The sequence below is a fragment of the Drosophila teissieri genome, chromosome 2R (genome assembly GCF_016746235.2).
Source record: "Drosophila teissieri strain GT53w chromosome 2R, Prin_Dtei_1.1, whole genome shotgun sequence".
NCBI classification, from domain to species: Eukaryota; Metazoa; Arthropoda; class Insecta; order Diptera; family Drosophilidae; genus Drosophila; species Drosophila teissieri.
In genome coordinates this window covers 19,567,322-19,579,377 of record NC_053030.1, presented here as the reverse complement: position 1 = coordinate 19,579,377, position 12,056 = coordinate 19,567,322, and the positions used below count along the sequence as shown (strand labels likewise).

Genomic DNA, 12,056 nt, shown 5'->3' with positions numbered 1-12,056 from the left:
TAGCAGCTCAAGCTTTAATGTTTAAATTCATGTCCAACATATTGTTTAACTCTTAATTTATTCATTATTTTGTGTTTCTTTTTTATTTCAGCATTTCCCATACACAACAAGGATTTAATTTGCAATCGAAAAACCACTTAATTTGGTTTATAATTTCCGAAAATATTTGTGCTTGTGTTTTTTGAATGAAAGTGTGTAACCAAAAATATGGAAATTTCGCTCATAAATATTGATGTGTTTTATTGAATATTTGTGTCTTTTACTTTTGAAGCCGGTTTCGTTTTTGTGTCGACATTTTGCATTATTAATTACAATTTACGCTCATCAAGTGGAAACAAGTCAAACAAATTGAGAGACAATTTCAAAACAACCAAAACTACATATGTCTGAACAATGTGAGTAAATGCAAAGCAATTATGTTTCATGGTTTCTTATCCGTATATCTTTGAACTGCGATTAATTACAATCCTCATTGGAATTTTCATCCCACTTGCATTCTCTGGGGGGCCTTTAAGCAAATTTGGCAAAATTTCAATTTAAATTTGCAATTAAATTGGATTGTTTTGCATCTCATTTGCCACCTCATATCCCACATCCCGTGTGTAATGCCATCTAATCAGCATCTTTCCATTATTTAATCGTTTATATTTACACCCTCTTACTCGCCCACTGCTGCAGCTCAGTAAATATTACCCATACGACATGGTAGCCCGGCGAAACGTGCTCGGCATGCGCGAGTGGGGCAAATCAATTAAAGTTTCAGAGATTTTACGACCACACTAACTAAATGATGATGCTGCTCGCTTAAAACTGACTTTAAAGTCTGCGGACGCGCCTCCAAAAAAACTATCCAAACAAACATCAACAAACGCGTGCAACATTTGCATAAATTCCAATACACGCTTTATTGTTATTTCTGTTGCTGTTGCTGTTGCTGATGCGTTTTTGTCGTTTTGTGTTTTGACCAACTCGCGAATATTCAAAAGCCAATTGGACAAAGTTTTTTGCCAAATATGCAAATACACGCGTCGAATAATATTTTTGTTTGACCATTTCTGCTGGCATTTTATCTGTTTTTGTCGCATTTTGTGGCAATTAAATGACAGCGAATTAATCATAAAAAAGACGTACAATTTTATTTACAACATTTATTCGCCAGCTGTCGATGCGGCACGGAACGTTACAGACATAACCATAAGTCGTTTTCTGAATGCAGAACGTTTATTTTCCAATATTAATGACTGGTCTGTTATATTGGCTGAAAGGTGCCTGTTTTGTACTACAACAACGAAACGCACTGTACCACCTATCTCATAGATGAAATTGTGTGTGCAAATGATGCACGTGGGCACTGGTTGGCTTAGGTCGAATCAACTTGATTTATGTAAATTGGAAACTGTTCGCATAGCAAAACAAAGTTATAATTGAGAGACGAGATTAAAATGCACTTTTCCATTGGCTGAAGTTGAGAAAGAACACACAATGGCTTATAAATTTGCACACTTGAAAAATATTTCACATATTTCCGCATAATTAAATGCACAGTTTGAATGAAATTGGACATTGAGTAAGGGCTTAAACATTTTTCATTGCAAAACTTGCAAAACTTCTTGCTTCAACCAAAAATGAATTCCTTTGCCGCCATAATCCTGCGGTAATCCCCAATGAAGATTCGAGTTTCAGTGGGACCAAAAATATTTTCCACTTGAATGCCGGAACAGAAATGCAATTAAATTCCACTAAATGCAGCCGCTTGTGGGCGGAATAGTTCTGAATGAAATTGCAATGGGAACCGCACCACTTTTGCCTCACCCTTCTTTTCCTTTTGCAGCTAATTAATTTGGCATTAATTTTAATGCAATTTGCTCGCTTATCGCAAAGGCCAATAAATCAACACGGCAATCGGATTCCCATAATTTCAAATGCACCACATAGCTCATATTTGCTTTCGGCTTATTCGGCTTTTGGTATCGGTTAATTAAGAACAAAAAATAAAATGAAAGAATCGAACACCATTTAAAGTTGAACAACGGTAGGGAAGAAAATAATAATAATAAATAAATTGCGTAGATCAGGAATTATAGCATTTCTGCCCTGTCGAGCGTTAAATTGAAGATAATTTTTAATTATGCCCACAGTCGGGCCAGGCGCGCACGTTAAATTGCCTTTTAAAATTCAATTTACATTCGGTTTGGCTTTTCCGTAAAGTGTTCACTTTGCCATCGCTGCTCCAGTCATCATTACTTTGCGAGGGCCGGAAAGAGAGTTTCCAGAGTTAAAGTTTCCATTATTATTATTTTATTATATATTTATACAGTGCTTAATGATTTAAAATAATATTTTATACTAGCTTTGGGTTCTTTATGCACTATATGAATGAATGATTTAAAGTAAAAAGATTTTCGCGAAACCAAATGTTATATTTCTATGCTTTTATGCACTATATAGTTATAAATTACATAAATTAAAGTGATTATCCCAAAACCAAATGTTATATTTACTTACTAAATTTACTCTTTCGAAACTCTTCAAACTTCCTCCGCCAAATTCGGACGGTCTTGGTCTTGAGTGCGACCTGGAAACCGGAGACGGGCTGAATAAAAACAATTACACGCATGTGCGTAAGACTTTGGCAACTTTGTGGCTGGGCCCACTGGGCACCCGAAGATCTTTGGATCTTTGGATCTTTGAGCTCTGGGCTATAGGGTCTCGGATCTCTACCCCTCCCTCCTTCCCCCCTCTCCCTCTTCCCTTGCCAAGGTATTCTGTGCTCTACAGGAAGCTGCGTGGCTTTGGCATTTAAAAACGTATTAATTTTGACGCGCCAGGCCGTAGTTGTTGTTTATGCTCGTTGCGTGAGCCGACACTGATGATGGTATCTGTATCTGAATCTTTAGCCATGTCCGATGCCGATGCCGGTGCCGATGGTTCGTCGGTATTATATTGGAGGCTCCACCGATGAGAGGAGTGATATAAATGCGAATAAGTTACGTCAATTTTCGTGTGTTGTATGTTGTCTGCCCCGGCCTTTGGAATACTTTATCATTTCGTTTTTTGTTCTTCCTACTCCTCCATCTGCTCCAAAACCCCTTGCTCGGTTATTCTGGTTCTTTTTCTGGTGCTGGTATTCTCGCTCGCCGAAGGTCTACAACCTTGGGTGAGTTAAGTCAGCTTTACTGGAGCTGGCTGTCACTTCAGCTGCGGCGATATGGGAGATTTCCTCTTGACAGACTGCTCTGCCAAGGGAACACGAGCAAAGACTTGGCCGCCCACACAAAAAAAACGTAGAGGTTCTAAGGATGAGACAGGATTTTGAATTATGTCTTCTAGGCAAAGTTTCGTAATGACATATGGCTTTTAATCCCAGCTGAACATTTAAAGCCTGTTAAAGCGTGCTTCTTTCTACCATTAATAGGTAATGAGAGGGTATCTGAAACTTTGCCTCATAGAATTCCCGCAGATTCCCTCAGTTTGATTCTTGGCGCATAATTAGCTGCTATAAACTGATAGGTTTTCCAATGACAAATGATGTGAACCAGCCAGGTAGGAACAGAAGTTCTCCAGAGGGCTGGAGGTGCGCGTAAATATTTGCATAAATATTACATATATTAATGCTAATGAGGCATCAAATGGCTGACGATTACGAGCGAATTGGCTGTGAAGCCAATGACCCACAGAGGAATAAAATGCTGGATTGGATGGAATCTCAAGAGCTAAGACTCAAGACTCCAGAAGGCCAAGATCAGAGACCGGCTTAAAAAGTGCCGACTGGTGTTTGGGTGTCTGTTTTGGTGTTATAAAACATTTCATTACACGATACAATTGAGTGAACGCCTTGAACTTCCGCTTCAAGAAGTTCAGCGCAGTTCAGAGCGCCGGGCCAAATCCAATGAAGTCGGTGTTGGCCAGCGGACTTTGTTGTTGCTGTTATAGTTATTGTGGCAGTGCTGGTTGCTGTTGTTGTTAATAATATTATTGTTGTTGTTATTGTTGGCGAGGTGGCGGAGGTGGGGGAGTCGCTGGAATGACAAGCCAAGACCAAGACCAAGACGAAGACGAAGCCGCTTGTCCGCAGTCATTTTGTGCTGAGTTGTATCTGTGTGTCTGAATCTTCATTTGTGTGGCTACACTGTGGGAAAAAAGATCAAATAAACGATAATTTAATATTAAAGGGCAAACATTTCATACTAAGGTGTTTCATGCGTTCCTTAAATTTATTTGCTTTTTGAGCAAACCATTACATCAATTGTGGGCACTTTTGGGATTGATGAATATTTCTCTCGGTGTACATTTGTGCGGAGCCATGTTTCACACTTCAGAGGGCCTATCGGCGGCCTCAGCAGGCCAAACAAATTGTAAAGTCATAGGCAAGGGACGAGACCAGCCGCAAACCCCAAGACCAAGAGCAAGTCCATGACCAACTCCAGGTCCTCCTTCGAGTGGCCGGAGCAATGAGGGGAAGGCAGAAAATAAAGTTAAGCAGTACAAAAAGGCTTTTAATTTTAATTTGCATATGGCAGAACGCGCTGGAGCGGAGCTGGAGAACCTAGGGCAGAACCAAACCAAACCAAACCGAACCGAAGTGAACTGAACTGAGCGGAGTATCTGTAAGATACTCGTACATGCAATGCCAAGTGGTAGAATGAGAACAACTTTGGCCCTTCGCGGCGGCGGGGAAAATGCAAGTTAAATTTAATTTATTTCTCCGCCAATTGCCGAGCTTCAAGAGGAGTCTTTTTTAAAAGATTTTCTTTTATTTTTGTTATTTTCAATTTTTTTTTTTGCGCCATTGTTGTTGCTGTGTGAAAAATGAGCAAAAATAGGAGTTCCAGCCCGAGTCTCACTCTCTTCTTAAGTGGGTTCAACTCTAATGACCGCGTGTGAAAATGAAAATGGAAAAAGGCAGCCTCTTCTTGTGTCTGCTATGTATTTGTTGTACTAAGCTTGTAATTGGCGGCGTTGGCGGCTTCATCATCCCCATCATCATCATCATCATCATCAGCTCCGCGCTCCAGTGGATTCACCACGGCCAAGGAAATGGCGGGGAGCAACATGTGAACTTGTGAAAAATCGAAATTCCAATTCAAAGTCGCAACTTTAGCCAGCCATTCCAGCCAGCCAGCTCTTCTTGGCCAACGTTGAGAAATGATTTACGCTTAAATAACATGTTGCATGTGGCAAGTATGTCGTTGTTGTTGCTGTTGTTGTTGTTGCGCTTGCCGACCAGATCGTGAAGTTCTTCTTTAACTTCCCCCTATTTTTTGTTCTTTTTATTTTACTTTTTGAGAAGCCCATGGCAATGATAATGAATTTCTACCTTCGCCAGGAAATAACTAAAGGAAAATCTTAAGAACAGAATAATACAAAAAGAATATGAAATCAAGAGCCACAAATTAAGAGATTCAGTGGGGGATTAGATTCAGGTCAGCGCAATCGATGCCCGCAAATTATATTCAATTACAAGTTGCCGTATCAAGATTTTAGCAAATCAATTATGGCCCAGAAATTGCCAAGAAAGAATTAGTGAAGAATCGAATTTCTCAGAAGAGTGAAAACCACAAATTACACACAGTATTAGATATGAATTTATAGACCATATAAACACTTTTAGAAAATCAATCAAATGTAGTTATTAAAACGTAATTAATTTTTGAATACCAGTTGGCTTTTTCGAATTTTCAATAACAGTTACCAACATTGATGATGTGTAAAACTTCAGTTTTCCGACAATTATTTTCCCATTTTTCAAGATTGCAATGAAAGTCTGCAGCTTACCGAAATTGGTTTTGATGTTATGAAATTCACTGTTCAAGAAAAAGACAATAATGAAGTCATGAAAACAAAAACCAATCGGTGACAGTCTGGGCACAAAAAAAAACAGACTGAACGGACAAAGGCAAACAACTTAGAGGAAAAAGCTGGAATAGAGGTGGAAAATGCACAGGGGGAGTGCTGAAAACATCATCGAGTGCAGAAACTATTTTCGAGGGGGGAACTTGAATGACTCGGGCACGAATTGATGATTTTTTTGTAATATTTGTTTTTCTGCACATTTTACATAATTTTCCCTTTCCACAAACCACTCAATTTCAAATTTCTTTTGTCGAATGCTGAAATGCTGAAATTCACAGAGATTATTTTGTAATATTTGCAATTCATAATTTGGCTACAAATCGTGGCTCATTCTCGATTGCTTCAGTTAGCATTAGCCAAAATTCACAGCTGACTATGTAAGCCCGGAAAATGGCTTTTAGCCAAGCTCCTGGGGCGGAAATTCTCCGCTATACAAGTGTACTTTTAGTCCACAGAAGTTTCAACAAATTCAATTATGTTCACTGTTTTTCACCTTACTTTTTGTTTAATTGAACCATGTGGCGAAATTCGAAGGTTTTTCCAAGCACAGCTGGGAAAATGTGTTTATTTCACTGGGAAAATGGCATAGAATTTAATTATTCAGATAAAATGTAATGCTGCTGAAAATGGCACAGTGCCTTAAGTAAATAATTTCATTAGCCGTTGCCGAAAAGCAGACAAAGAACTATGAAATAAATTTGCAGCATTTTTCTACATAAATCCAGTTCATGCATATTTCACTCTTTTTATATCGCTTTTAATTTTTTTGTGCACCGGACATGGCTGTGCAATTTGGGGCACGCGCCCACAGAGCGACCAAAGGGGCGCTAGAAAAACTGAAAAAGAAAAAGAATATTGATATGTGTGAAAAATGGCCAACTGAATTGGCAGCGACACCAACAATGCGCAGTCAAATTGGCCCAAAAAAGTGACAAATACCTCGATACAGGACCGACAGGTAAACTTTTCCACTTTTCCACATTTCCACAATTCCACTCCTCGCCTCCTAGCACTTTTGTTGCGACATCGCAGCCGCAGTCAACGTCGCAGTTGCAACAACAATCGACAGACAGATGGCCAGACAGTTGGCAACCCAGACATATGGGGCTCAAAAAAGGCAACTTGGCACATGCCAAAATGGCAACCGCAGCGTAAAAATGCCAAACTAACAAAAAATGTGTTCGCATAAAACCAAAAACAAAAACAAAAACAAAGGGAAAATGCAGTCAAATACCAAATGATTTGTCAGCAATCGTTGCAGTGGAGAGTACTAGTATAGGGTTAAGGCAGAGAAAGTAATGGGTTAAGGGGCAGGAAGTGCACTGCCCCAAGGGGGCAGGAACTAGAAAAAGGGGAAACCTTTGATGGCGGCGCTCATCAAAGTCAAAAGATATGCGAATATTTGCATGCACTTCAGCAGTGGGAATGTGGCAAGTTAGCTGCGGCAATCTATTGCTGCACTTTCTGCCAATCAATTTGGCTGGCATCTAAACCAAATAGGCATTTTAATTTCAGTTAGTCATTAATAAAAGTCCAATGAACTTGCCCGCATTTTTTATTATTTAATGTTAATGCATTTCTAATATTTCTCCAACGAAATCAGTCATCCGATTTGCATAAGGCTTTAATTGATTCGTGTCATTAAGCTGATTGGTTTCGTGTTGAAGAGAATGAATAACCGAAAGCTACGCCAGCTGGCTGGCTGTCTGAAACAAATCTGCAATCCGGAGTTATCCAATACGTTGGTTGGGATCGTGATTGCCAGACAAATGACATTTGACATGTTGTCTCGAATGGAGAAAACCGAACTTAATTGTTGCCTGTGCATTGTGGCCTCTCCATATGGCAGCTTTATGCTTATCTGGATATAAGAGGAAACCGAGAATAAAAGCAGTAAGTTGCTCATAAATTTGTTTGTTGCCGTTGCAATTGTTTAATTGTGGCCCGAGTCCGGCCAAAAGCAAAAGCTAAACCCAAAAGCAAGACCAGCCAGCAGTGTGGCTCGGACTGGGCTTGAAAGCATTTTTGTTTCGGGCTGATAATCGGTTTAAAAGTGACTCAACTTTTCGGCTTGCATGTGGCAATTGTCTGTTGTCCGTTGTCTGCTGTTTGTTGGCTGTTGCTTGTTTGTTTTTTGTGGCCGCTACTGCTTTTAGAAATTATTGTCAATTGTGTGCAGCATAAGCTGCATTAAATTTCAAGCAATTCAACAAGTTTTAATTGCGCCACAGCGAGTGAAAGAAAGAGGATTTTCGTTTACCAAGAAAATCTTGTGGTTACCTCAAGCCGGTGACCTTAGGTTTTTGGAGAGGGAGAGGGGGCGCAATCAAAAATCAGATTTTTCCCTTCATAAACTGGCCGCGGGTGATGTCAGCCAGTCAGTTAGTCTGTCAGTCTGTCAGATCGTGATCGATGCTCACAATTTTCATTCAGTTTGTTATTGTTCTCCAAGGAATGCGACCGCCGCTCGGGGCTAGAAATCGGTTTCGATTTGACCGGGCCAACTGTCAACGAGCCTCAATCCGCAAATCCGCAAATCCAGCAACTGTTAACTGTTGGCAAGCAATTGCAGCTGCAGCCGCAAAATATGGCCCATAATTCCTGAGCTTGGCCCTTTTGCTGTCGCTAAATCGTGCTGTCAGGTTTCTCATTGCTCATTGCTCATAGCTCTCAGCTTGGAGTTCCCAAGTTCTTGGCCCTCAAAGATCGTGTCTTCAGTTTCCCTGGGTTCTAATTGCTAATCGAGTGAACTTATTTCATTTCTAGCTATTTCATCTTCGGGCCTTTTCTAGGCCATTAAAATATTCCTCCTTAGGTAAACAAACACACTGCTGTTGAGACCTATGATATCCTGGAATTAATTTCAATTAACAAAGTGTTTTGATATCAAAAACCATGTTGTCACACTTTTCTTGAATACATGCCCTGAAATAGAGGACGTTGCATGAACTTTCATTTAAATTGCGATGCTAATCGAGCTAAGCTTTTCCATCTTGTGGCCATTTCCTGGTCATTAGCATTTCCATTTTCGGTAGCACACTGCTAGATTATGATTTTCTTAAATTAATTTCAAATTCGACAGGGTTTTAATTGAATCTGTACACTCCGTACGGAGCCGCTTCAATGCTGCCCAAATGCAAACTCCGAGCAAAATGCGGCTGGAAACTGTAGCAGCTGAAAGAGCCCCTGAGCCAAAAGTCCGAAATGAAGATAAACACCCAAACATTTGCACACATGTTTGGGGGCGGTGGTCCGGACGGACAGGGGGGGCGTGGTCGGTTGCCAGAACTTGTGACAAACTTGGCTAACCGCCATGGCAGAGTTTTGCATGCTGTACGCCGGTTCCGTGCCATTCCATGTTCTGCTGGCACACATGGCGTATACGCAATATGCACAAATAAATGTCAACTTAGAAGCGAGTGCAGCTAGCCCTTTCCCCCCATCCCCTTCTCACTTTTTTTTGTACCAAAGAGCTGAGCCCGCATTTAATAAAAACCGAAATGAAATTAAATATACCACAACTGCTGACAAAATGTCAAGTGTAGCAATAAAGATGGGATAAACCAGAAAAAGGGACAGCCAACGGCTGCCATCCTAATGAATTCCACCAAAAAAATGCGGGAGAGCGCAACGAATGAAAAATTATTCAAAGTTGAAAACTGGAAGGCAGAAGGAGGAGGAAAAATTAATTTAGCAAATTTTTAATTGGCTGGAGCTGGCGGCTATTTGCTTTTGGCCCGGCTTGCGTGCTTTTGGCCGTGTCTTCGCGTTGCCTTTTCTCTGTTTTCTCTGTTTTATTATTTTTCTGTTTTTCGCTTTTCTCGCCTTTTTGAGTTGAAGTTTAAGGTCAAAAAGAGAGGATTTGGCGAATCGCGACGCGAGTTATTCGCGCTGTCATCAGGGCTAAAAATTCGCATATGGCTCGCTTCCTCGCAAGTTCAAGAGCAGCCACGTATCTGGTGTATCAACTTATTCGCTTCGGGCAAATCAGCTTAACCCCAGCAGAGCAACAGCAGCTGTCATCATCTGGTGCTGATGAAAATTTCATGTTCGCCTGCTGCTCCCGAATACTTTTTCCATTTACTGTCACGTGTGCGACAGTTCAATTGAAAACGCATTGCTATGGCGAGTTCCTCATGCGAAATTGATTCCCCGCAAAGAAAAAAAAGGGTGCTGGTTGTAAGCGGATGTAGTGGAGCAGCAGTTGACAGTTTTGATTTCGTGAAAGTATATTTGGCATTTTATGAAAACAAGCAGCAGCTGGAATGGACATGCACAATTATTTGATTTCTGCTGGCAAGTAATAACAAATAAAATGCAAAAGTTAGTTTAATTTACACAACGTATTTTGGCAGTATCAAAAGTATCTTGTAAGCTACGAATGATTTTTAGGATTACTCACTCAAAGCCAAACTATAATTAACATGCAGTTTAAGTGCCTAGCTTTGCATGTCAATTAATTTGAGTATCTACAGCTAATGGGTCATTGAGCCAGTAAGCCGTATTATTATCAACACATTTTAACATATTTTAATTAAATTAGCTAAGCCAACTTTGGCCAATGCCAAAAAGCATTTGGCCAAATTTGTCCAACCGTAAAAACGTTTGATTGCATATATCGGAAATATTTGCCAAATCCGAGCACTCAACGCAAATGAGATTTAATCACGATTTTGCCATTTGAGTTGTTGTTAGATCGGCTCCCAAGCGGCTTAATTTGCAAATATTTTTCTGTCGCCGCAACAAATTGCTCCCCATTGAGCCACTCTAGGCCCCCTTTCCCCCTTCCCTTCGAAACTCGGCAAACTCCCCAACTCCATAGAAGCGCAGCCAAATGATACGAAATGAAACGAAACGCATCCCATGGGAATCGATCGGCGGCATGGTGATGGTGCTCTTAGTGCTTCTGGCCCGTTTGTCAGTTTGGCAGCTGGCTCATAATTTGTAAGCCATATGACTGCGGGCAGGAAGTTGGCAATTGGCCAGGAAGAGATGGAAAGAGAGAGAGAGTGAGTGAGGGAAGCAAAGGCGATCCATTTAATTACCTATGTACATATGTATGTATGTGGCAGGATACGGTGGCAGCCACCGATGCACCGGCCACCGCAGCCTCATAATCGAGTGGCCAGATGGAGCTAATCAGCCATGGATATGGCCATTTATAAAAGTCAACAGACAGAGCTTCTCATTCTGCACTGCCATGCACTTCACTCCATTCTACTCCACACCACTCCACGCCACTCCAGTGCAATCTCGTCGCAGTTGCAGTCGCATAAAATGCAAATTTGCATTTGCCAAAGCGATTAGTTCGTGTCGAGCAGCAAGAGCATTCGAGAGCAATAAAAATATTTGCCATTGCAGCAATGCAGCTGAAACAAAACTGAATTAATCAAGGGCGAGGAGAGGGAGGGGAGTGGCAAGTGACATCCGTTGCTCGTCAGCTTCCGCAGGCTAACAGCTACACTCGCAGAAAAGAGGGGAATCGAAGTGCAGACCAACAAATTGAAAACTCCATATATTAGTTGCAGTTAAACAAACTGGCATTCCATAATTATTCCAATTCTATTGTATAAAATTCTTTCTCTCTTTTTAAAAAATTCTATAAATATATATAAATTTTCTTTTGAATCCGACCATTGCAACATTTATATTCTGACACAATAGGCTTATAACTGACACAAGGCTTAAAGTTAGGTTTTGATATGTGCACATGTGCCACCTTTTTGTTGCAGTGCAGCTCTTCATCGACCATGTTCTGTTCGTTTTGCTTGGGGCCTCCCCAAAGACCGAACAACGGAAATGTTAAATGCCGCCAAGAGGCAGCAGCCGCACCGCCGCCACCGGCCACGCCCCCTTCCCTTTGGGCCCCCAGTCAGGTCCTTTCATTGATCATTGATTGAGTTTCGATTCGATTCGTTTCGTTTCGATACGATTCGATTCGATTCGTTGGCTTGGTTGTGCTAGGACTCCGCAGTCCAGGTTTGTCCGCATTTCCATTTGCCCAGCGTCGTCTCCCGGTGGCGACTCCCTTTGGAGGTATGTCCTCTTTTCTTTTTTTTTTGCATTCTGCTGAATAGACATGTTGGCCATGTTTGTTGACCAGCCAGGAGCCAACTGCCCTCATCAGCTACTTATCGCTGCTGGGCGACGTTGTGTGCGTATCTGTATCTGTATCTGTGCTTGTATTTGTATCTGTATGTGTG

At 41.1% G+C, this 12,056-nt stretch overlaps 1 protein-coding gene across 1 annotated transcript in view; it reads left to right on the top strand.

Annotated features, from left to right (window-relative positions):
- LOC122613188 overlaps positions 1–12,056 on the top strand; it is a 77,786-nt gene that overhangs the window by 1,278 nt on the left and 64,452 nt on the right. The window contains exon 2 of the mRNA XM_043787237.1: positions 92–395. The gene's annotated coding sequence lies outside the window, so the exon portion shown is untranslated. The remainder of the gene's footprint in view (positions 1–91; positions 396–12,056) is intronic.